This window comes from Bos grunniens, chromosome 17 (assembly GCF_055505025.1).
Source record: "Bos grunniens cultivar Pamir isolate PY7600 chromosome 17, Bosgru_T2T1.0, whole genome shotgun sequence".
Lineage (NCBI taxonomy): Eukaryota > Metazoa > Chordata > Mammalia > Artiodactyla > Bovidae > Bos > Bos grunniens.
The window spans coordinates 300,510-327,521 of NC_141181.1; the positions used below are offsets into that span (position 1 = coordinate 300,510).

A 27,012-nucleotide genomic window follows, 5' to 3' on the forward strand; every position below is an offset into this window, starting at 1 on the left:
TGGACTCCAAACATGCCCCAGTTTCAACCACCTGTTCAGGCTCACATGGAGACCCAGGCCCAGCCCCTACCTTGGGGAGGTAGAGGTCAGGCAACCATGCCTCAATGCCCACCACCATCTAAAATTTCCATGGAGGTCCAGGACCACCAACAACCCTCAACTCCAACCATGCCCCAGTTTCAACCACCTCCTCGGGCTCACATGGAGATCCAAGCCCAATCAATACCCTGGAATCTAAACATCCCTCTCTGTCAGCCATCTTCTCGGGCTCTTAGGGAGATCTGGGCCCGACCCCAATCCTTGACTCCAACCATACCCTGATATCATTCACGACCTCAGGCTCAGTTAGAAACCACTGTTCAACCATCACCTTCTCTCCTAGTCCAGTCATCATCATCTCAACACCAGATTGGGTCCATTGAAACATCTTGCCCTACAGTCCAAAATAATGCATCATCTTTCAGTCCAAATGCTATTGAAAACCTGGAATGTCACTTTTGGAAAAAACTAGAAAGAGAGAGAACTTTACCCTCTTTGGTTAACAATTCTCAGCAAGTCTTTAGCCAGGTCACTCCCAACCTACCCCAGGAGACCAGGTCTTCCCAGGCCCACAGGTCTTCCCAGGCCCACAGTTCTGTCTTCATCCTTCCTGGGTATTTGGTCAGCCCTGATGTTCGAGAGAAACTGGAGCACCACATTTCTAAAAGGTTCGTGCAGCAACAGAGTGGCCTGCCCTACAGAATCCAAGCATCTCAGAAACTAATGCAGCCTCAGGATCAATACCCAAGTCCTTGTCAGGCACAGGGCAGGGAGGGGCCCTCAAGATCCTCTGCAGGTCTAGACAAAAGGAGACAGGATGCCCAAAAGTTGAGGTCCAAGTGCCCAGCACAAATCGTACCAGGGACAGACCTGTGCCATGATGTAGAGCAGAGTGTGGGGAAGATTGTAAAAGATCTGTACATGTTCTCAGCCAATCCTCCAGTGGAGGATCCAAGAGCAAAACCTGAGTCAGAAAGTGTTGAGCCTAGGCAAGAAGCATCCAGAAGTCTCAAGCATCCTTACAGAGAAGAAGGAAGAACAAATCTGTATGAGTGAGATCCCTGTGAAAGTCTATCATTCAAGGCTTGCTGACAACCTTGTTTTAGACATTCTGGGAGAGACAAATGCTCCCATGAAGACAGAAAGTACACAGTCCTCTCAGGATGGGAAAGCCTCCATGATCACCTTCCATGAGTCTCTTGTCCTCAGTCCATATACTGAGTAGGAGCTGGAAGCACATATAATAAGGTTTCAGGTGAGGCACAGGTGGAGCCTACTTTTCAAAGTCCTTAAGTTCATATTTTGCTTGAAGTTGAAAAAGTTTCAAGGGCCCACATTGTAGGCCATCTGTGAATCTGGAGACCACTCAACAGCCCTATTAACAAAGGGCTTGGGAAAACCTCCTCAGCCCCATGCAGGAGAGAAGTTTCTGATAACAACAGAGGCAGTTGCCCCACTGGAGAGTCCCCTCCCTGTTCCCTCATGGGTGACTGAGAAAACCTGGGCCTGTGGCAGGTGGCAGGACCCACACCTGGTGACACACAGAAGCCCTCAGATGTCCCTCTGACTGGACAGGAAAAAACCATCTTCTCAGGCCCCCAAATACACCTTTGTGAGCAGTGAGTCTGTTGTGGAGATTGAGAAAGGCAGCCTGGAGCCATGTCCAAGTTCAGCAATGGCCAGAAATGAGCCACAGAAGAAAACTAGGGGGCAGGTCTCCCCAGAATCTTGCTCTAATGTGATAGTTGTGGACCTCGATGAATGTTCCCCATTTTCCAGGGCCCAAGAGGTTGTGGAGGGAGACTCTGCTGGAAAGGGCACCAGGGAACCTAGTGTGCAGGTCAAATCCCTAGACATTAATATAACTCAGCAGTGGCCACAGGACTGGAAAAGGTCAGTTTTCATTCCAATCCCAAAGAAAGGCAATGCCAAAGAATGCTCAAACTACCGCACAATAGCACTCATCTCACACACTAGTAAAGTAATGCTCAAAATTCTCCAAGCCAGGCTTCAGCAATATGTGAACTGTGAACTTCCTGATGTTCAAGCTGGTTTTAGAAAAGGCAGAGGTACCGAGATCAAATTGCCAACATCCGCTGGATCCTAGAAAAAGCAAGAGAGTTCCAGAAAAACATCTATTTCTGCTTTATTGACTATACCAAAGCCTTTGACTGTGTGGATCACATGAAACTGTGGAAAATTCTGAAAGAGATGGGAATACCAGACCACCTGATTTGCCTCTTGAGAAATGTGTATGCAGGTCAGGAAGCAACATTTAGAACTGGACATGGAACAACAGACTGGTTCCAAATAGGAAAAGGAGTTCGTCAAGGCTGTATATTGTCACCCTGTTTATTTAACTTCTATGCAGAGTACATCATGAGAAACGCTGGATGGGAAGAAACACAAACTGGAATCAAGATTGCCAGGAGAAATATTAATAACCTCAGATATGCAGATGACACCACCCTTATGGCAGAAAGTGAAGAGGAACTCAAAAGCCTCTTGATGAAAGTGAAAGTGGAGAGTGAAAAAGTGGGCTTAAAGCTCAACATTCAGAAGATGAAGATCATGGCATCTGGTCCCACCACTTCATGGTAAATACATGGGGAAACAGTGGAAACAGTGTCAGACTTTATTGTTGGGGGCTCCAAAATTACTGCAGATGGTGACTGCAGCCATGAAATTAAAAGACGCTTACTCCTTGGAAGGAAAGTTATGACCAACCTAGATAGCATATTCAAAAGCAGAGACATTACTTTGCTAACAAAGGTTCATCTAGTCAAGGCTATGGTTTTTCCTGTGGTCATGTATGGATGTGAGAGTTGGACTGTGAAGAAGGCTGAGCCCTGAAGAATTGATGCTTTTGAACTGGTGTTGGAGAAGACTCTTGAGAGTCCCTTGGACTGCAAGGAGATCCAACCAGTCCATTCTGAAGGAGATCAGCCCTGGGATTTCTTCGGAAAGAATGATGCTAAAGCTGAAACTTCAGTACTTTGGCCACCTCATGAGAAGAGTTGACTCATTGGAAAAGACTCTGATGCTGGGAGGGATTGGGGGAAGGAGGAGAAGGGGACGACAGAGAAGGAGATGGCTGGATGGCATCACTGACTCAATGGGCGTGAGTCTCAGTGAACTCTGGGAGTTGGTGATGGATAGGGAGGCCTGGCATGCTGCAATTCATGGGGTTGCAAAGAGTCGGACATGGCTGAACGACTGATCTGATCTGATCTGATCAGGAGATCACGGTCTCCAAGGTCCAAGAAAAGCCCCTCATTGAATACAAAATCTGTTGCCTCAAATACAGAAGATCTACTCTTTGAGACAGTTTCTTCAACTTGAGTCTCAAGGGTTCACTGACCAGCAGGATCAGGCTCAAAGCCCAGCCACCAGTGTGCTCCTTCAAGACTGGTGAAATTGGTATACTTCTTCAAGACTGTGCCACTGATACATTTCTCAAAGACTGTCACTCAAATATGTTTCTTGCCGCAAACATCTTGGCTTCTCAGGAATCTCTGTCCTATTCTAAGATCTTATCCAGTGGAGACAAGTCCAGTTCCCAGAAACTCTATGATGCTACATCAAGTGAAGGGAGCATCCAGGGGCAGCAGGTAGACATGAGGCGACAGCTCAAATATAAGAGCCAAGGCAAGGATGGGAGAGAGAAATATACAAGGCCCAAATTAAGACAGATTAAAAAAGGACTGGCAGAACGGAGGGCTTACCAGGCCCAAGGGATGAGCCATCCTGGCCAGAAAAAAGAATCAACAGAGTCCCTAATAAGCAAGTTTTGACAGTTAATCCTAAAGAAGAGACAGGTTCTGTCAGAAAGCCACTTCAAAGACAGGATTAAGCTCCTTCTGCAGTGGATTTTCCCCCAATAAATGCAAAGAACCAGAAGAGCCCCTGCAAAAAGGCAAGCCTGAAACAGCCACTGTCAAGAGCCAAGAATCAATCAAAAGTGAATCTACCATGGACAGCAGGGCTGTTGAGGCTCAGACTCTCATGATAGCTGTTGGACAGATCCTAAAGGAGAAGATGGTGTTTCACCATGGACCTCATGCCACGGAGTTAAATTGGTACCAAGCAGAATTCCAGGACCCAATAAGTCCACATTACTGCCACCACAGAATTCTCTCCTACCAAGAACAAAAGAGGATGAGGAGAGATACATCCTGTTATCACCAAGCTACCCTGATGAGCCATAGCTTTTCAAATAAGAGTAAGTGGACCAGTCCCAGGGACAGCAAGTGGGCCTTCTCACCCAGGGAGCCAGGTCCCCCTCCAGGCAGAGCCTGCCAACATGGATCAAGAGTGACAAGCATCCCAGGCCATCCCCTCCACTGTCCAAGGCACCGTCTCCTTCAGAAATATACCTCTTCTGGTGAATCGGAACATGCTTTTCACAGCATTACAGGTAGGAAAACTCTTAAAGAAAAAAAAAATGCATGCCATGCAGATAAATACATTTTTCTTCTCATGTTAGCACATCCTCTGTGTGCTAAAGGCTTCTTCCTACCAGAAATTTTGTTTCATGAAATAAACGGTTTTTTCTCATGAGCAGGAGTAGTAGCCTGTCTGTGCCTTACTGAGGGGGATGGAAGGCATCAGGGGTCACTCTTCCCAGGTGCCTGCTTTGACTTCCACATGGGATGGGGCCATGGAGGGAGGTTGACCCCAGCATGGATACTCACCCTCACCCCAATTCCCTAACTGCACCTTCAGTTTCCATAATACCAGCATTACAGAAACAAGCAACACCATTTAGGACATGCCACAGTGAACTAAGCCTAAAGACCTCCCCCTTCTCAGGATCTTGCTCACTCCTATCCTACTGTCTCTCCACCTGGACATTGTGCAGCTGGAAAGGGAGGTGTGTTCAGAAGCTGAAAGTCCCCTCAGGCTCAGGAAGTGTCAGGGACAAACTCACATGTCAGAGTAAGGAGGGGAGTCCAGAGGTAGGACAAACCTCATCCCTATGTCACAGTGGGATAGATAATGGTGCCCTGAAAGCCTCTTTCTCTCTCAGATGTAGCTGGAACAAGACAGGCTAGGTTTGTCACCCTTGCTCTGCCTTTCTCGTGCTCTGAAGCAGCAGCCAGAGTGAGGACCACGCACTCCCAGCCCTGAGAGTGTGCAGTGTGGAGCATGGAAGCCTCTGAGGGCTGGTGCCACCCTGCCCTGGAGGAGAAGACGGCCATACTTACAGCGCCCACCTCCCCCAGTGAATAAGTATGGTCGTCACTGTGTGTGTAGGCACCTCATGGTCTGAGAGTGGGACACTGTGCCCCTAGGATGGAATGCAGGGGAAGGATGTTAGTGGCAGAGGCGCCCACAGACAGTGCATTTACCAAGGAGCATTGGTGTCCCACCACCATCCACAGGGCCAGAGGAAAGACATTAGGGGCCTGGTGGCTCATGGTGGCTTCACTCCAGAGTCTCCCCTCTAGTCTAGTTCCCTGGGCCCAGACAGAGGGAAGCCACTTGGAGCCCCTCAACAGAGGGCCAAGCTCCCAGAGGCAGCACAGACTGAAGCAGAGAAGCTTCACTTCTCCACATTGTAGCAATCAGCTTTCACAGGACTGGGTACTCAGGACAGACTCACAGTCTGTGACCTCTACCTACACGTGTGGCCCAAGGAGGCTCCCAGGGTACAGGTAGGACTCAACAGGCCCAGGGACTGTTCAGAGGTCATAGCAAGTCTCACCTGCTCTCAGACTTACTCACTCCAGAGGCCAGGATGGAAGACGCCAGCAGACAGGATGTGTCACCTAGCATGCATGAAAGTGACCTGTAGAAAATGAACATACCATCAGCTTTCCTCCTTGGGCCCATCCACATGGGAAAGTGGGGAGACAAGAGCATTTCCCTAGAGAGACTTGGGGCTCTATGTCACAGACACTCCCATGGTGGACAGTCCCACTCCAGAAGGGGGCCTCTGATTCAGGAGCCAGCAGGAATGGCCCCACCTCCTTGCCTATCAGGACCCCCACATGTGGGACCAGGCCTGGGGCTGTGGGGACAGAGGACACAGGCCTGCTTGTGCTGTGTTTTCTCCCTGGAGTCTAGTCTTGCCTCTGCACCGCATCCTCCATGGTGGGCATGGAGGCTCAGCCAGGGTCTGAGGGAAAGGGTTGCATCCTAGGTCATCGAGTGCCCCCCCCCCCCCCACCCAGAGCTCAGGAGAGGGGAGCGCAGAGCACAGATCCTGAGCCTGCCTGTTGCCAGGCCCTCTCAGAGGTTCCAAGAGGTGAGTGCTGAGTCGGGGGAGCTGGAACTAAGGTGTCTGTCTGGAGAAATGACACAGAAGGGACACTGACAGAACAGCAAGGAACCAGACTTGGAGAGGCCCTTGCCCTTCTCCTGCCGTGAGGTGCAGAAAGGACAGCAATGGAGGGTCCCCCTCAAAGAATGGGTCAGACCCACACTGACCCCAGATATGGATCTCCCACATACCCACACTGATCCAGCACAGGGCCCCCAAAGACCCCACACAGAGACCTAGACAGATCCACACTGACCCCAGAGAGGGACCCCTGACAGACCCAGTGTCCCCAAACAGAAACCTCCCACACACCCACACTGACCTTGCACAGGGCCCTTCCAGAGACCCACACTCACCCCAGACAGGGACCTCCCACTGACCCACACTAACTCTATACAGGGATCTCCCACAGACTCACAGCAACCCTTCACAGGAACCCTCAGACCCAACACAGAGACCTCCGACAGACCCATACTGACCCACATAGGGACTCCACTACCCTCACATGGGAATCTTCCACAAATCCACCCTGATCCTGTACAGTGGTCAACCACAGATTCACACTTATCCTGCTTACAGATCTCTCAAACACCCACACTGACCCCATACAGAGACCTCTGATAGACTCACATTTACCCCACATAGGAAACTTCCACAGACCTACACTGAGCAATCTCACACAGAGACCTCTCTTTAAGACCCCCACACAGACCTCATAGGCATTTTTTAGAATCTGAGTATACACACTTTGATAGTTCCTTCATAATGAGTCTGATACCACTGAACAAACCATGTGCATTGTGGTTTGCAATGTAAGTTTGTACAACCAATATTTACAACAGTGTGGAGATTCTTCAAAAAAATAAAATTAGAATACCATGTGATCCAGCAATTCCACTTCCAGGCATAGAGCAAAAGGAATTAAAAATTTTTTATTCTAAAGAGATATCAGTACTTCTCTATGTCCTTTGAAACTTCATTCATAGTAGCGGCATGGAGAGAACCTTCCAGTTTGTTGTGGATGAGTGCATAAAGAATACATGATAATATGTGATACCAAACACACAAATATACATACATAACATACACAATGGGATATTATTCAGCCTCAAAAAAAAAAAAAAAAAGTAAATCATGACATTTACAAGAACATGAATGAACCTGGAGATCTTTATGCTAAATAATATAAGCCTGACAGGAAAGAACACCACATGGTATCACTTACATGTGGAATCAAAAAAAGTACAATCATAGAACACAGAGTAGAAAGTGTTGAATTGTTTCTATAGCTGGGCATGGGGTATATGCAAACAGATTGGCAAATGGATACAAGTTTTCTGTTATAACATGATAAATAAATGAAAGAATAAGGTCTTAGGAGCTAATGTATAACATGGTGATTATAATTGATAATACTCTATTCTGTAATTGAAAATTTCTGAGAGTAGAATTTACATGTCCTCATATACAAATGTAAATATGTGAGAAGGTATGGGTATGTTAATTAACTTGATTGTTAGAATCCTTTCACAACATACATGTATGTCAAATAACCACTTTATGTACTTTAGCTACACCATGGTTTTGTCAGGTATGCCTCAAAAAAAGAGAAAAAAATCAACAAAATGGGCAAAACTACTTAAATTTACCATTACATAAAGAGATAAGGAAAAAATGTGTAAAATCAGAAATGAAGGGCTATTACTACCAGCTTTATAGACATAAATAGAAAATTTGGTAACTTAGATGAAATGAGCAGGTTTCTAGAAACATCCTACCAAGTCTGAATTATGAAGAAATACAAAATCTAAACAGCTCTAGGAGTCAATATATTGAATAACTACCAAAAAACCTCCAGTGACTGAACATCCAGCATCAAGGCAAGTATCTTCATGTGAATTCTACCAAGTAGAAAGAAGAATTAACACCAATTATCAAGTTCTTCCAAACAATTAAATAGGAGACACTGTTTCCTCACTCATTCTATGAGGTTACCATTACATTGGTTATAAAGCCAAAGACATGACAAAAGTACACTACAGACCAATATCCCTTATGAATACTGATGAAAAAACTCTTTAAAAAACAATAAGACACAGAACAACAAATTAAAAGGCTTATACTTCATGACTAAATTGGATTTATCTTGCAATTGGTTGGTTGGTTCAACAAATAAAAAAGTCAATATGGTATATCACTTAAAAAGACAGAAGGAAATAAACATCATGTGATCATCTTACTTGATGCAGAAAAAAATTTTTTTCACAAAATTCAACGCCTTTTTCTGATTAAAAAAAAAAAGTTGATGAATTCAACATAATGAAGGTCACATATGGGAAAAGTCATAGCTATTAAGTGGTGAAATCTTTCCCGTGAAAATCAGGGACAAAGAAAGGATGCCTGTTTCACCACTTCTATTCAGTACACTACCAGAATTCCTAGACAAATAAATAAGACAAGACAAAAACTAAAAGATATCTAAATCAGAAAGGAAAAATAAAATTATACTTGTTTTCAGACAACACGATATTATATGAAGAAAACCTTATGATTACACACAAACATACACACACACACAAAAACCCTTAGAATTAATAAATGAATTTAGAAAAGTTGCCATATATAAAATCAACATTTAAAAATCAGTTGTGTCTCTATACATTAACAATAGAAAACATGAGAAAGAAATTAAGAAAGCAATACCATTTATTGTATCATGAACTATAGAGTAAAATACTAGAAACAACTTTTCAAGGGGAAAAAAAGATGTATATGGAAAACTAGAAAGTATTGCTGAAAGAAAATAATAAAGATGCCAACAAATGTAAAGGCATCTTGTGTTCACAGGCTAGAAGACGTAATGCTGTCAATACTAAAAGTGATAAACAGATTACAGTCTCTAATTATAATGTGGTCTTCTTTTTTTTAGAAAATAAAAAACTTCATCCTGAAATTCATATGGAATTCTAACACCCTGAATCGGCAAAATAATGTGTAAACAAAATAAAGTTTGAAGTTTCAAATTTTTTTTATTTCAAAACTTAATATAGAAGGGGTGTGGTTTCAAGATGGTGGAGAAATTGGACGGGGAAACTACCTTCTCCCCTACAAATACATCAAAAGATAACCTGTATGTGGAACAATTCCCACAGAACATCTTCTGAACCCTGGGAGAGGATGCCAGGAGTCCAGAAAGGCAAGCCAATCTACTGAAATGAGGTAGGGCAAAAGATAAAGACAAAAAGGGAGACAAAGGATTTTGAGAATCCATCCTAAGGAGGGGCTCCTGGAGGCAGAGAAGTTTCCAGGTAACAAGAAACCCTCTCACAGGTGGGGTTATAGGGGAGCTTAGGAACCTCAGATGGAAGCACAATAATGCAAGACGGAGAAATTTCTGCACAGAGGTTGTGCCAAATTGCAATTTCCAGCCAAAAAGCAGCTCACACACTTTCATCTGCCTGCAGCAGGTGGGGGCTGGGTATGGAGGCTCTGGCTGTGGGGCTTGGTCCTCAGGGAAAGGACTGGGGCTGAATGCTGTGAATATACTCCAAGGGGGTTAATGTGACACAGCACAGCAGGACAGGGGAAACTCTGGGACCACTAGGGAAAGTTCACTTCTGTGGGAAGGCTCTCAGGCAGCATTATAACTCTGCGTGCACTCACAGAACAAAGAACAGCACCCTAGAGAATACCTAGGAGGGGAAAGCAGGCTGCAGTTTGTAGCCCCAGAGGCAGAAAAGCAGGCACACAACTGCCAGAGGCAAAAGGCAAAGGGCCACTACAATCTTGGCCCCATGGATCACATCTACAGCCAAGCTGTGAGTGGCTGCGGATCACTACCTACATCTTCCCAGAACCCTGAGTGGCTCAGATAGGCCAGCCAGCAGGGTCATAACCCAAGAACAACTCCCCTGGGGAAACACACAACTCACCTAAGACTGTGACAACCTCCACAGGACCCAGCTGGGAGCCCGATCAGCTTGGCTTTGCCAAGGGTCCAACAAACCAGGACCAACTCGCATGGGAAGTGTAGCATTCACCTCAGGCTGTAGTGACACCCCTGTGTGGCCCAACCACACTGAGCACTCCTCACACACCCTAGCAGCTCTTGCAGTACCCTTCCCTCTCCACAGCACAACTGAGCTAGTGAGCCCAAAAAAGATGCCACTTTCATCGCCTTGTATCAGGGCAGAGATCAGACACTGGAGAGAAACTTGAAAGCAGCAGTGGGCCAAAGTTCAGAGAAGCATGAGCAAAGCAAAGAAGGGGGAACATCCTGAGAAGGGGCAGGTGCAGCAGATTAAAATCCCACAATTAACCTAAGACTATGTTCTTTAGGGGATACTGTAGACTTTGAGAGCAAGTACAAGCTGGGACGAAAGAAGATCTAAGTCTGATCTGACTCCACACTGTCCACAACAGGTCCAGAGACCTTCCTACATATATCAGAGGGCCTTCTAAGTAGGCAAATCAACTGGGGCAGGAACAAGTAAGAATCACACAGACATTCCTCTCACTACTGCCCTATATATACTCCATACTCCCCATTTTTTATTCTTATTTTTTTCCTTTCCACTCTCTTTTTTTCTCATATTGTCCTAAAGTGGTTCTGTATTACTCCCTTCTGTAGTCCACTTTTACCTTTTAAAAAAATAAAATTAAGAAAACACCATATTTTAGAAATAAATTCCATATTTTTTTTATTTTTGTGTTTGATATTTTGTTTTCAATAATGTACTTTTGAGAGTCTAATCTTTATTCTCTGTTTTTAACTTTTGCTTTTCAATCTTTTGTTATTAATTTTGTTTATTAAGAGTCAGCAAGCTCCAGTGCAGGATGCCCCATGCCAATCCTTCAGCAAAATAGGAACACAATCCACCACATTAGCATATAGGCTGCCCAAAGTCATACCAAACCCATAAACACCCCAAACTCACTACTGAACTGCCCTGCAGTTTGGAAGGGCACTGCCCTTCAGAGAAACATGATTCAGCTCCATCCAACAGAACATAGGCAAAAGTCTCCCCAGTCAGGAAACCTTCACACTAGTCCAACCCCACGATGAGGGGCAGATTCCACAATTAAGAAGAACTACAACCCTCCAGCCTAAAGCAAGGAGGCACTAAACACAGCAAACTAAATAAAATGAAAAGATAAGAAATATACAGGAGGTGAAGGAACATGGTAAAAACTCACTAGACCAAACAAACGAAGAGGAGACAGGGAGTCTATTAGAAAGAGAATTCAGAATACTGATAGTAAAGGTGATACAAAATCTTGAAAACAAAATGCAATCAGGGGTAAAAGCAAATCACTACTAAAACATCATCAAACAGCAATGAAAGAAAGTTAGACAGGAAGAGGACAAAACACCTACAAAATATAAATAAGACAATTAGCTAAACAGTAACAGTAATCCCTACTGATCAATAAATAATATAAATGGCTTAAACAGTTGTTGAATGATTTAAAAAGGAAAAAAAAGAAAGACCCAACTCAAAGCTATCTATAAGAGACTCATTTTAGATTTAAATATACATATAGGCTCAAAATGAAGGGATGGAAAAAGATACTCCATGTGTGTAAATAGTAAACAAAAGGAAGCAAGGGTGGCTACTCATATAAAAGAGAAAATAGATGTTAAGTCCAAAATTGTCTCCATAGAAAAAGGTCACTATATTTAATAAAAGAGTCACTTCAACAGGAAGATATAAAAATTATATATGCATACAACATCAGAGCACATAAAGGTATAAAGCAAATACTGGAATTAAAGAAAAAAAATTGATTTCATACAATGGCAGTAAGGGACTTCAATAATCCACTTATAAAAATGGATAGAAAATCAATAAACAAACATGCCTTGAAAACATGTAAGGATCATATGGTCCTTACAGACATATTTAAACATACCACCAAACAGCAGCACATATACATTCAAGTACATAAGCAACATTCTCCAGGATACATAATAGGCCACAATCAAGTTTTAACAAATTTAAAAAGACTGAAATAACTTCAGGTATCTTTTCTGACCACAATAGGATCAAATAAGAAATCCCTTAAGAGCAAGAAAACACGAAAATTGAGAAATATGTGGAAACTAAACAATACACTCTTTTCCCCCCACTGCTAGTTTTATTGAGGTATAACTGACATTGACCACTGCATAATTTTAAGACATACAGCATAATGATTTGACTTACATACATCATGAAATGATTATCACAAGAAGGTTGGTGAACATCATCTTGTATGGATATAAAATAAAAATAAAAGAAAAAATGTTTCTTTTGTGATGAGAACTCTTAGGATTTACTTCCTTAATCCTCATATATAAAATACACCAATTTTAATTATATTTATTATGCTGTATAAAACATTTTAAAAAAAACTTTGGGTCAAAGATAAAATCAAAGGAAAAATGAAAAAGTATATTGAGACAAACTAAAATGAAACACAACACACTAAGACTTATGGGATGAAGCAAAAGCAGTACTACAGGAGATAATGTATAAATACATATATTAAAAGGTAAGAAAAACTTCAAATAAAGCATTTAATTTTATGCCTCAAGGAACTACAGAAAATGAAAACACTAATCTCACATTTAGTAGAAGGAATTAGACAACAGAAAAATAATAAAAGAAAATATAAACAAAACTAAGTAGTGTTTTTTTGAAAACATTAATGTGACAGACTGTTAGTTAGATTAATTAAGAAGAAAGAGAGACAAATCAGTGAAATCAGAAATGAAAAGGGAGGTGGTACAAATGATGCCTCAGTAATAAAAGGATCATTAGAGTCTATCATAAATAATTATGTCAACAAATTAGATAAAATTTAAGAAGAAACAAATAAATTCCTAGAATCATACAACCTATTAACACTGAATCGAGACAAAATAGAAAGTCTGAACAGACCAATAACAAATAAGGAGACAGAATCAATAATATAAAAATAAAGAAAATCCAGGACCATATGGCTCCACTGGTAAATTTTACCAAACATTTAAAGAATTAATACCAATCCTTTTCAAACTCCTCCAAAAAAAACTGAAAAGGAGGGTACACTTTCAAATTAAGTTTACAAGGCCAGCATTACCTTGATATCAAAGTCAGACAAAGACATTACAAGAAGATTATAGGTCAATATCTGGAATGAGCACAAATTCAAAAATCCTCAAAAAATATTAGCAAAGCTAATTCAAGAATTAATTAGAAGGATCCTACTCCATGATTGGAGAAGGAAATGGCAACCCACTCCAGTGTTCTTTTCTGGAGAATCCCATGGATGGAGAAGCCTGGTAGGCTGCAGTCCATGGGGTCACACAGAGTTGGACACGACTGAAGTGACTTAGCAGTAGTAGTAGTAGTACTCCATGATTAAGTGCCATTTATTCATGGAATGCAAGGATGGTTCAAATAACGCAAATCAATCAACATAATACACTACATTGACAAAATGGGGGAAAACTCATGATCATCTCAATAGATGCAGGAAAGGATTTGGCAATATTCAACATTCTTTCATGACAAAAACTCTCACCAAATTGAGAATAGAAGGATCATACCTCAACACAATAATGGCATACATGAAAACATCACAGCAAACATATTACTCAACAGTGAAAAACTGAACGCTTTGGCTCTAATATCAGAAAGAAGGCAAAAATGCCCACACCCACTTTCAGTGCTGTCAAACATAACACTGAAATTCCGAGCCAGAGGACTTAGGCAAGACGAAGAAATAAAATGCATTAAAATCAGAAAGGAAGGATTCAAATTACCTCCATTTGCAGATGACATGATCATATATGTAGAAAATCCTAAAGTTTCAAAAACAATAACAGTGACAAAGGCAACAGAAACAATTAGAATTCATAAATGAATTTAGTGAAGTTTCAGGATATAAAATCAGTATATAGAAGTCATTATATAAAAGCAATGAACTATCCCAAAAAGGATATTAAGGAAAAAAACACCATTCTGAATATAAAGAATAAAATGCTGTGCTACGCTGCGCTTAGTCACTTAGTCGTGTCTGACTCTTTGTGGCCCCGTGGACAATAGCCCGCAGGGCTCCTCTGTCCATGGGGAATCTCCAGGCAAGAATACTGGAGATCCATTATGCTATCTCTCCAGAATACAACCTCCTCGCCTCTCTCCCAACATATAAAAAGAAGGACACTATATATGTATATCAATCCTTAACCTGAATATACAAATATATTACCTACTACAACACACATGTAGAAACACCCTATCAGTCTTCAAAGAAATACATTTAATTACATTTGAATTTTAAATACATTTCACTTCACTTCAGTTGAGGCGCTCAGTCATCTCCGACTCTGCGACCCCATGAATTGCAGCACGCCAGGCCTCCCTGTCCATCACTGACTCCCGGAGTTCAGTCAGACTCACATCCGTCGAGTCAGTGATGCCATCCAGACATCTCATCCTCTGTCGTCCCCTTCTCCTCCTGCCCCAAATCCCTCCCAGCATCAGAGTCTTTTCCAATGAGTCAACTCTTCCCATGAGGTGGCCAAAGTACTGGAGCTTCAGCTTTAGTATCATTCCTTCCAAAGAAATCCCAGGGCTGATCTCCTTCAGAATGGACTGGTTGGATCTCCTTGCAGTCCAAGGGACTCTCAAGAGTCTTCTCCAACACCACAGTTCAAAAGCATCAATTCTTCGGCACTCAGCTTTCTTCACAGTCCAATTCTCACATCCATACATGACCACTGGAAAAACCATAGCCTTGACTAGACGGACCTTTGTTGGCAAAGTAATGTCTCTGCTTTTGAGTATGCTATCTAGGTTGGTCATAACTTTCCTTCCAAGGAGTAAGCGTCTTTTAATTTCATGGCTGCAGTCACCATCTGCAGTGATTTTGGAGCTCCCAACAATAAAGTCTGACACTGTTTCCACTGTTTCCCTATCTATTTCCCATGAAGTGATGGGACCAGATGCAGAATCTTCATCTTCTGAATGTTGAGCTTTAAGCCCACTTTTTCACTCTCCACTTTTCACTTTCGTCAAGAGGCTTTTGAGTTCCTCTTCACTTTCTGCCATAAGGGTGGTGTCATCTGCATATCTGAGGTTATTGATATTTCTCCCGGCAATCTTGATTCCAGTTTGTGTTTCTTCCCATCCAGCGTTTCTCATGATGTACTCTGCATATAAGTTAAATAAGCAGGGTGACAATATACAGCCTTGACGTACTCCTTTTCCTATTTGGAACCAGTCTGTTGTTCCATGTCCAGTTCTAACTGTTGCTTCCTGACCTGCATATAGGTTTCTCAAGAGGCAGGTCAGGTGGTCTGGTATTCCCATCTCTTTCAGAATTTTCCACAGTTTCATGTGACCCACACAGTCAAAGGCTTTGGCATAGTCAATAAAGCAGAAATAGATGTTTTTCTGGAACTCTTTAGCTTTCTTGATGATCCAGCGAATGTTGGCAATTTGATCTCTGGTACCTCTGCCTTTTCTAAAATTAGCTTGAACATCTGGAATTTCATGGTTCACATATTGCTGAAGCCTGGCTTGGAGAATTTTGAGCATTACTAGCATGTGAGATGAGTGCTATTGTGCGGTAGTTTGAGCATTCTTTGGCATTGCCTTTCTTTGGGATTGGAATGAAAACTGACCTTTTCCAGTCCTGTGGCCACTGCTGAGTTTTCCAAATTTGCTGGCATATTGAGTACAGCACTTTCACAGCATCATCTTTCAGGATTTGAAATAGCTCAACTGGAATTCCATCACCTCCACTAGCTTTGTTCGTAGTGATGCTCTCTAAGGCTCACTTGACTTCACATTCCAGGATGTCTGGCTCTAGGTCAGTGATCACACCATCGTGATTATCTGGGTCAGGAAGATCTTTTTTGTACAGTTCTTCTGTGTATTCTTGCCACCTCTTCTTAATATCTTCTGCTTCTGTTAGGTCCATTACCGGGCTCCAGCCCTGGTTGGATCCAGGGATTCCCTCAGGAGGACGGTGTTGGCAATTAGAATAGCAATAGCTTAATTAAGTATTAATTTGAGATATAAAGAGTGGTTAAATAGGGATAGCTCAGTGAAGAAATTCAGTGGAGAAAAGAGGCTAAATAACTTTGTTTACGTGGAAAACCAATAAAACTCCAAGACAAGGAATTTGCTCCATCTACGTATGCCACAGGCGTCCTCTCATTCTCCCAAAGGAGAGGAGACACTAAGGCCTCCCTGGTCAGATCTTAGAAGTCCAGGCAAAATTAGTAGGCTTGACGAGCCTCCACACTCCAGATGGGAATTCAGCCAGAAGGTGAGAGAAAAAACAACATGGGGAGACCAAGCTTTGGTGAGCAAGGCCCGTACCTTTATTTCAACAGGGGCTTTTATACCCTAAGTTGCACATAGAGGATAATAGGGGGTGTGAAATCATGCAAAGTCAGCAGTCTTTGATCCTTATCGAAACTAGGGTTTCTTTTCTGCAAACTTATCGTATACAAATGGTTTAGGTGATTTACATAATCTTCTGGCCAGAAGGCCTGTTAACATTTTATGACTCTGACAAAAGTTTGTCAACCATAAGACTTATTTTCTCTAAGAGTAATTATTTTAAAGTTTGGCGCCATCCTCTGAAGGTGTTAGATAAAGTTGCATTCCTATAGGGCAGAGGTGCAGTGGGTTTACAACAAAGAAAAGAATTTATTACCTCAAGGGTCTAAAGTTGTTAACACTAAGGCCACTACTTATTTTTTCTACATACCAACTATATTAATTAATACACTTCCAAAGATACAATACAGGGGATGTGGAAACTTGGCAGCAAGCATTGGCTCAACAATGAAATCTTCTACTAGTTCTATTCTGACAAATTCTAACTCTCCGAGAGGCTCTATACTATTTGAATATCTTAAGCTCCCCATGCCTCTCGCGGTTGGGAGACTGTAAACAATCGTATGCATAGCTGTAGGAATCCGGGTAAACCTGTCAGGCAAGTTAGAGAGCCATCTGAGGGGTTTGTGAACTAAAACACTCTTGTCATGCCCAGGAACTTTATTAACTGGAGCTGTAAGTTAACTCTTTCTCAGAGAGATAGACGGTGGTGGGGGACAGCCCCCCCGTAAAGTCAGAGGTGTAGGTGAGAGCACAAAGCAGTAAAGTAGGCAGACTCTGGTTTTGGGGGTAGATGCTCGAGAATTTCCAGGGGAACTCCTGAGGCTCGATCCCACCTTTACGTATGTCAAGCCTCCTTCCTCATGACCTTTGCCATGGGCGGAGTTCCTCACGCTGGCTCCCGACATCTCATACCATTCCTGTCCTTTATCGAGCCCATCTTTGCATGAAATGTTCCTTTGGTATCTCTAATTTTCTTGAAGAGATCTCTAGTCTTTCCCATTCTGTTGTTTTCCTCTATTTCTTTGCATTGATTGGTGAGGAGGGCTTTCTTGTCTCTTCTTGCTGTTCTTTGGATCTCTGCATTCAGATGTTTATATCTTTCCTTTTTTCCTTTGCTTTTCGCTTCTCTTCTTTTCACAGCTATTTGTAAGGCCTCCTCAGACAGCCATTTTGCTTTTTTGCATTTATTTTCCATGGGTATGGTCTTGATCCCTGTCTCCTGTATAATGTCACGAACCTCCGTCCATAATTCTCAGGCACTCTCTCTATCAGATCTAGGCCCTTAAATCTATTTCTCACTTCTACTGTATAATCATAAGGGATTTAATTTAGGTCATACCTGAATGTTCTAGTGGTTTTCCCTACTTTCTTCAATTTAAGTCTGAATTTGGCAATAAGGAGTTCATGGTCTGAGCCACAGTCAGCTCCTGGTCTTGTTTTTGTTGACTGTATAGAGCTTCTCCATCTTTGGCTGCAAAGAGTATAATCAATCTGATTTCGGTGTTGACCATCTGGTGATGTCCATGTATAGAGTCTTCTCTTGTGTTGTTGGAAGAGGGTGTTTGCAATGACCAGTGCATTTTCTTGGCAAAACTCTATGAGTCTTTGCCCTGCTTTATTCTGTATTCCAAGGCCAAATTTGCCTGTTACTCCAGGTGTTTCTTGACTTCCTACTTTTGCATTCCAGTCCCCTATAATGAAAAGGACATCTTTTTTTGGGTGTTAGTTCTAAAAGGTCTTGTAGGTCTTCATAGAACCATTCAACTTCAGCTTCTTCAGCATTACTGGTTGGGGCATAGACTTGGATTACTGTGATATTGAATGGTTTGCCTCAGAAACGAACAGAGATCATTCTGTCATTTTTGAGATTGCATCCAAGTACTGCATTTCAGACTCTTGTTGACCATGATGGCTACTCCATTTCTTCTGAGGGATTCCTGCCTGCAGTAGTACATATAATGGTTATCTGAGTTAAATTCACCCATTCCAGTCCATTTGAGTTCGTTGATTCCTGGAATGTCAACGTTCACTCTTTTTTGACCATCTCTTGTTTGACCACTTCCAATGTGCCTTGATTCACAGACCTGACATTCCAGGTTCCTATGCAATATTGCTCTTTACAGCACCGGACTTTGCTTCTATCACCAGTCACATCCACAACCGGGTATTGTTTTTGCTTTGGCTCCATCCCTTCATTCTTTGTGGAGTTATTTCTCCACTGATCTCCAGTAGCATATTGGGCACCTACTGACCTGGGGAGTTCCTCTTTCAGTATCCTATCATTTTGCCTTTTCATACTGTTCATGGGGTTCTCAAGGCAAGAATACTGAAGTGGTTTTCCATTCCCTTCTCCAGTGGACCACATTCTGTCAGACTTCACCATGACCCACCCATCTTGGGTGGCCCCATGGGCATGGCTTAGTTTCATTGAGTTAGACAAGGCTGTGGCCTTAGTGTGATTAGATTGACTAGTTTTCTGTGAGTATGGCTTCAGTGTGTCTGCCCTCTGATGCCCTCTTGCAACACCTACCATCTTACTTGGGTTTCTCTTACCTTGGACGTGGGGTATCTCTTCACGGCTGCTCCAACAAAGCGCAGCCGCTGCTCCTTACCTTGGATGAGGGGTATCTCCTCACCACTGCCCCTCCTGACCTTGAACATGGAATAGCTCCTCTAGGCCCTCCTGTGCCCATGCAGCCACTGCTCCTTGGACATGGGGTTGCTTCTCCTGGCTGCCACCCCTGGCCTCGGGTTGGGGGGTAGCTCCTCTTGGCCACCGCCCCGACCTCGGACATGGGGTAGCTCCTCTCCGCCATTCCTGCGCTGTCACAGCCTGGCACTCTCGGCCGCTGCCCCTGACCTCAGACGTGGGGTAATTTCTCTTGGCCGCCGCCCCTCGGGCATGGGGTCCTCCCGGCTTCTGCCCCTGACCTCGGACGTGGGATAGCTCCTCTCAGCCATGCTCTGTGCGCCATTGCAGCTGCCCACGCTCTGTGTGCCATCGCAGCCGCCCGTGCTTTAAATTTAAATACATTTAAATACTCCTAACACTCCATACATTATGAACACTTTCATAATTCATGCCCCTAATGATGGACACATACAAATCAGTATACACAAGTAAGACACATAGAAATATCTCCAAGAAACCACTTATGAAAAAACTTCCATATACCAAATGATCCCTAGCTAGTAGAAGCCAGCTCATACATCTGCATATACTAACAAATAACTACATCACGTATTTCTAGTACATATAAATGAAATTTACCAACTCCCCTGTATAAATCTGAAACCTCACCTTCTCATCAGATACACACATACTAACTTCTCAAAATATATAAGCCTAGGAAGCCCCTACTGAAAAACAGAAATCCAAGGCACTAGCAAATATTCCTCCAAATGGCCATGCCCCTGAATATACACACAAGCTCATTATACACACAATTCTCCATAAGTCCCAAATATAACCACAATTACCCACTACACTACAAATATACAAAGATACGACTATATACATATACTCTGTTTCAAATACATACCACACTACCTGCATATGTTTATCCCACATTCCCAAATTCTCACACAGAATTAATTCTTTCATCTTGCAAAATACAGAAACACATAAATACAAGTATAAACAACATCTGCCAGCCCCCAAAAATAGCCACAGACTATTTGTGGCTACACAGCAAAATATATATAGATAACTCCATAGATAGCTCCTGAAAATCCACACACACAAAAACCACAGAACCGTACAACAAGCACTAGACACAAATGGTATCCTCAGGACACAAATTATCATCTGACATTACTCAAGTATACAGAATAGACTGTATATCCAAACTAATATACACCAGTACTTTTCCTAACATTGCCCTTACATATATGATAATCTACCATTAAACAAATACAAATCCCCAAATTCATGGGTGAAAAAAGCACATGTAAAAATAGTCCTCAAACATCAAACACCTAATCACCATCTACTTGATGCCTGTGTTACAATCTCAACACTCTCCAAATACAACACTCACCCTTACACACTCTCACAAAAATAGAGGCATGAACTCCTCTTAATCACAAATATCTACAGACAAAACCAACCTGCACATTGGACAACCTATCAGACTCCCACTAACCAATTAATTATGTACAAATCCCATCTATGCTTGCAAATCAATCATGATTTGACATCAGACTACAAATAGGTGTCTGCTACTTCATTGTGGACAAGAGTGCCCTTTGAACATGTGTTGACTGGTATTTTCACGTTAAATAGGAAGACAACTGTGAAACTATGAGAATGTATGTTAGAACTTCACTCACTTTCCACTCATTTTCCAATGACCTGCGCTACTTCTTGCAATGAGCATTTTCAAGTGGAAGAAATTCCCATTAGCTTTTTATACTCCTCAGAAGGCACGGACTAGAATGGCACTTGTTTAACTGATCTCACGATTGACCCTCCACTGGTAAACTGCTCTCATGATTTACCCTCCACTGCAGGCCCTGCAGTTGGGGAAGCATTCTTGCAACCTACTCCCCAGAGGTGCCAATAACCCTGATATAAACACTGCAAGGGAACTGAGCACTATAGGGAAGTCTACATATACTGACAAGGAAACAAGTAACCCCAGGGTGAAACACCAACATAGAGTGCAACACCTGAGGTTTGAAAAGTCTGTGTCTCACTTACCTCAAAGTTCCTGTTATTGATTCTAGAGACTGCCATGAGTAAGTGGCACCTCTGTTCACGCAGCCAGGTTGGCTGATGGGGCTCCACCCTCTGTATTTCAGCTAGAGTTCGTGTCTTCCTGAGCAGACAACCTTAAAAGAAGCTGGGAGCAGCTCTTGAATAATGGCCGTCAGCCTGCCCACAGTGGGCATGCACATGCGTGCAGACATGGGGCACACAGACAACTGTCCCAGGAGGTCGCTGCAGGAGGGTAGAGAAGTTGAGGGTTTGGACACACTGAGGAGCTTCTATGTCCATGGCTTCTCACCAGGAAGCTTCATAGCACTCTCTTCTTAAAATCAGCTCTTGTGAGCTGCTCAGCGGTGATTTTTACATTGCACGCATGAAATCCATGCACTTAGATACAAGAGTTTTGGAGAACTCCATCCTTAAATTGGGAAAGTCTTTTCATGGCCTTTCATGCCTTTTCATGACTTTTTATTCCTTTTCATGCCCTTGGACTGCAGTTCCTTGATTCTTATTTATGTCTGCCAAAAACCAGTAGGTCCTTTTACCTAGTAGGCCAAAAGTTTCCATTAAAGAAAAATTCTAGCAAAGAATTTCAGATCTGGGAAATGCTCTGAGATACTGTCTGCTGACTCCATTCCTACACTCTGCAAATGCACTCACTCTACTAGAGTATTTTTTCTTATTATTTATTTACTTCATGGAGGTTCTTCAGTAAATGTTGATTCTCAGATGTTTCCTTGCAAGGTTTTTGTTATATCAAGAACTTTGGTCAAGACTTGAAAATTTGGGTCAGTTTCAGTTGACATAGCAGTAGCATGGGAATAATTTTATGCTCCCTTCCATTTATATTATATATTGGAGAATTTAAGCTGCCTAATCTTTAAAAAAAGAAAAAGAAATAATAGCAGAATCAACTTACTGTTTTGGGTTAGTAATACTTTACAAAGAAGACTCAATCATCAGATTCTCTTAGTGATAAATTACAAAATTAGTACCATTTCTACTTCATAGGATACCTCTTAAAACCCCTGGTATCTAACAATACTGAGCGCCTGCAAGCACACAGATTGAAAACTCTACAAGACATAAGCATGGGATCCCATTGTACTTCTAATATTCCATGCTTCGGTAGAATACGATTGGTCATCTAAGGTCTGTGATCCATAACCATAGATTTTTTGTCTCAGCAAACACTACCTGCCCCCCACCTTTCTGCATAAATAGTCAGAGATCATGGTCCAAAGGACTTTTGCTACTCCCTTCTGTTGCCTGTCTCCCCAGATTACTTCTGGACTGATTTAATTATATCTGCTTCTGTGGTCTAAGATACTGATGGAGTACAAAATGATTGTAGACGTGAGGTGGGATAATTTTTTCCAAAATTCAGTTTTTATATCAGTGACCCTGGGAAGGTTCATTCAAACTCTACTCAGAGCCATGAATAAGAATTTTTTTTTAACAATTTATTGATAGTACAAAGGGAAGAATCAACAAGAAAGCCTGCCTTTCTAGAGTCCAGGGTACAATATTTTACCTCCCCATTCCTCTAGTGTGAAGTTACTGGTTAAAAATAATTTCATCTTTTCCCATGAGAAAAGCTAAAATAGTGAGAAATGTCTCCAAGTTGTTAATTTCTTCAACCCTCAACAGTGTGACTGCTGTTTTGTTTTTGTTTTTTTCTTTTTTTTAAATTTTATTTAATTTTTAAACTTTACATAATTGTATTAGTTTTGCCAAATATCAAAATGAATCCACCACAGGTATACATGTGTTCCCCATCCTGAACCCTCCTCCCTCCTCCCTCCCCATACCATCCCTCTGGGTCGTCCCAGTGCACTAGCCCCAAGCGTCCAGTACCGTGCATCGAATCTGGACTGGCATCTCATTTCATACATGATATTTTACATGTTTCAATGCCATTCTCCCAAATCTTCCCACCTTCTCCCTCTCCCACAGAGTCCATAAGACTGTTCCATTCATCAGTGTCTCTTTTGCTATCTCGTACACAGGGTTATTGTTATCATCTTTCTAAATTCCATATGAAAAGATGCTCAACATCACTCATTATCAGAGAAATGCAAATCAAGACCACTATGAGGTACCATTTCACACCAGTCAGAATGGCTGCGATCCAAAAGTCTACAAATAATAAATGTTGGAGAGTTATTTAAACTGTGTCATTTTGAGATAGTGGTTATACAGCAAATGAAAACTGAAGCAGTATGCATAGAATATAAGCAGAGGGGAAAAAATGGTTTGTTGAGTATTAATTATTCCTGTTACATAATTTTATGAAATCATTTTTAATGTTTTGTATTATTATGTAATGCCATGTATTATTATGTAATATAGAGATGTTAGATTTATAGATGAAGTGAAGAAAATATTTGCAAAACATTTTTTCAACAAAGAATTTGTAGCTAGACTATACAAAAATGTTTATAAATAATAAAAATAAATAAACAATAATAAAAACAACCCAATTAAAAATAGGGACATGATTTGAACAGATACCTCACCAACAGATATATAAATGGCTATTAAATAATGATATAATAGATAGTAATGATGAAAATAATAATAAACAGCAAAAACATAAGTTATAGAAATATATTTTGCAATTATACATGTCTTTTTATGTCCAGGCTTCAAGTGAATGTTCTCTGTGATGCTTCCCAATGTCATGTCAGTTGACCAGCCATTGAAGACACAGGTTATATGCTCAGTCGCTCATCGTGTTTCTGAGATACCAGAGAAGGATGTTCCATACTTTCAGTAATGCTTTCACACAAAAAAATAAAACATAGGGAGGAAAACAAATACTCTGTTTGCAATTAACCTTTAGACTACAAGATGCCACTTAGAAAAAGTTTTCAAATTAATTTGGATTAGATTGGGTATAGAAGGTTCTTGAGCTGTTATAGGACAGCACTTAAGAAAAGCTATTTGATTTTGTATTCCTAGCACCCCTGCCTCACACCATCTTGTTGCACTTTATGTATTTTAATTGATTAAAGAAATATATGTATTTAAGATCTATCAAGTGTTTAAAATGATTCAGGCTTGATTCTCATCATTTAGTCAAACATACAACAGTGATTGATGTAGGTACTATACTCTCCTCATTTTACAGGTCAGACAATTGAGACAGAAAAAATAAGTAACTTGATCAAAGTGCAATTGACTAGTTGGGTATAAGAGATAGCACAGAAACCAAGATGGCTTCCTCCCTAATCTGGTAATTTCATAAATGCAATCTTGTTAATGAGATATTCTGCACAGGAAAACACACACAGACACAATCTCTGAGGTTCTTACTATATCTTTTAAGACAACCTAATACAATCTGTTCTAGAATTAACTCCCAGCTCCTAATGGTTGGAAGTGACAGACTTTATTTTCTTGGGCTCCAAAATCACTGCAGATGGTGACTGCAGCCATGGAATTAAAAGACGCTTGCTCCATGGAAGAAAAATCATGACAAACCTAGACAGCATATTAAAAAGCAGAGACATTACTTTAGCAACAAAGGTCCATCGAGTCAAAGCTATAGCTTTTCCAGTGGTCATGTATGGATGTGAAAGATGGACCATAAAGAAATCTGAGTGCCAAAGAATTGATGCTTTTCAACTGTCATGTTGGAGAAGACTCTTGATAATCTCTTGGCCTGTAAGAAGATCAAAGCAGTCAGTAATAAAGGAATATTCATCAGAAGGACTGATGCTGAAGCTGAAGCTCCAATATTTTGGTCACCTGATATGAAGAACTGACTCATTAGAAAAGACCCCATAGTTGGGAAAGATTGAAGGCAGGAAGAGAAGGAGATGACAGAGGATGAGATGGTTGGATGGCATCATCAGTTTGATGGACATGAGTTTGAACAAGCTACAGGAGTTGGTGATGGGCAGGGAAGCCTGGCATCCTGCAGTCCATGGGGTTGCAAAGAGTCAGACATGACTGAATGACTAAACTGAACTGAATAGTTGGAAAGTTATCCAACTATTAGTTTGCAGCAATTTTGAAACTTTTAAATGTTTCCTTTATCTGGGGGCTATGAACTGTGTTTGGCTCTGTGAAAACAAGTGTTTAATAAAATGTTTGTGTGAGAAGTTGAGTATGTGCTGGCAAGGTTGTTGCAGGTTCTTAGCTACAGTTTGTTCTAGGCACTGCATGGGTAAAGAATCCACCTGTCAATGCAGGATAAGCAAGAGACACAGGTTCCATCTCTGAATGAGGAAGATTCCCTGGAGGAGGAAATGGCAACCCACTCCAGTATTCTTGTCTGGATAATTCCAAGGACAAAACAGCCTGGCAGGTTATAGTCCATCGGGTCGCAAAGAGTTGGACACAACTGAGCATACACACAGCTGGAGTTTGTAATCAGGGATTTAGTTGAATCCTGGAACCTTATATCTCAGGAGGGATTTATCTTTCATTTTAAGACTTTTTTAGCAGCGTCTTTTATGTCTTTGTTTCTCAAACTATAAATCAAGGGATTCAGCACTGGGATGATGATGGTGTAGAACACTGAGATGATTTTATCAGTGTTGGGAGAATACACGTAGCTGGGTCATGAGTAAATGAAGAGCAGAGTTCCCTGGTAGATGGCCAAGGATGTCAGGTGAGAAGCACACATAGAGAAGGTCTTCTTCCTCCCGCTGGAAGAACGGATCTTTAAGACTGAGAGGAGAATGTAAAAGTAGGAGATTATGATGATTTTGAAGCAGATAATTTTCACTGAGCTGCCATATGTGGAGAGAAGCCACTCATTAAGTGATGTGTCTGTGCACAATAACTTAGGCTAGAGAGGGAGGTCACAGAAAAAAACGATTAATGACATTTCTATCACAGTATTTCAGAATAAACGCAAAGGATGTGTGCACCAGGGAACTCATATTGCCTCCAGAGTATGACAAGATGATCAACCACATGCAGATGCCCTGAGACATCACAGCCGAGTACAGTAAAGGGTTACAGATGGCGACATAGCGGTCGCCAAGACATGGCAGCCAAGATAAAGGATTCGGTATCTGCAAAAGTACAGAAGAAATAGAACTGCAGGGCACAGCTGTGATAGGAAATTGACTTGTTCTGAGAGGAAGTTGACAAGCATTTTGGAAATGATGACTGAAGAATAACAAAGGTCTACAAAGGATAGGTTACTAAGGAAGAAATACATGGGGGTTTGAAGGTGCAGATCAACCCTGATTAACATCATCAATCCAATGTTCCCCATTAAAATCATAGAGTACAAAGTCAGAAACAGGAGAAACAAGACAATCTGCAGTTCAGGGAGAGTTGAAAACCCTAACAGAATAAACTCAGTCACCAAGGTATAGTTTCCATCTAAAAAGTCCATATTCTGTGCTGTTTTCTTCTTATGAGAATTCTAACATCCTGAGATACTATGTTGATAGAGAAAAAAAAATAGATATAATTATAAGGTTATTTTATTGTTTCAACAAACAAGCAATCAAGTCAAAAGTCCCAGACCAAATCTCCTTCCAAATATAAATTCTGAGGAACATATTTCAGAATTTGGTAGCTTTATCTCATGGTTGATAGTTTTATTTTGTTTGATTAATAGCTAGTTCTTCCACTGGACAGACATGTGC

At 41.6% G+C, this 27,012-nt stretch overlaps 2 pseudogenes; one reads left to right on the top strand and one right to left on the bottom strand.

The window, feature by feature from the left end:
• The first annotated feature begins 12 nt into the window (after positions 1-12).
• Positions 13-4,599, top strand: LOC147354903 (spermatogenesis-associated protein 31A6-like; annotated as a pseudogene).
• A 21,212-nt stretch (positions 4,600-25,811) lies between these two features.
• Positions 25,812-26,756, bottom strand: LOC147354904 (olfactory receptor 5I1-like; annotated as a pseudogene).
• Between the last annotated feature and the right edge of the window lie 256 nt (positions 26,757-27,012).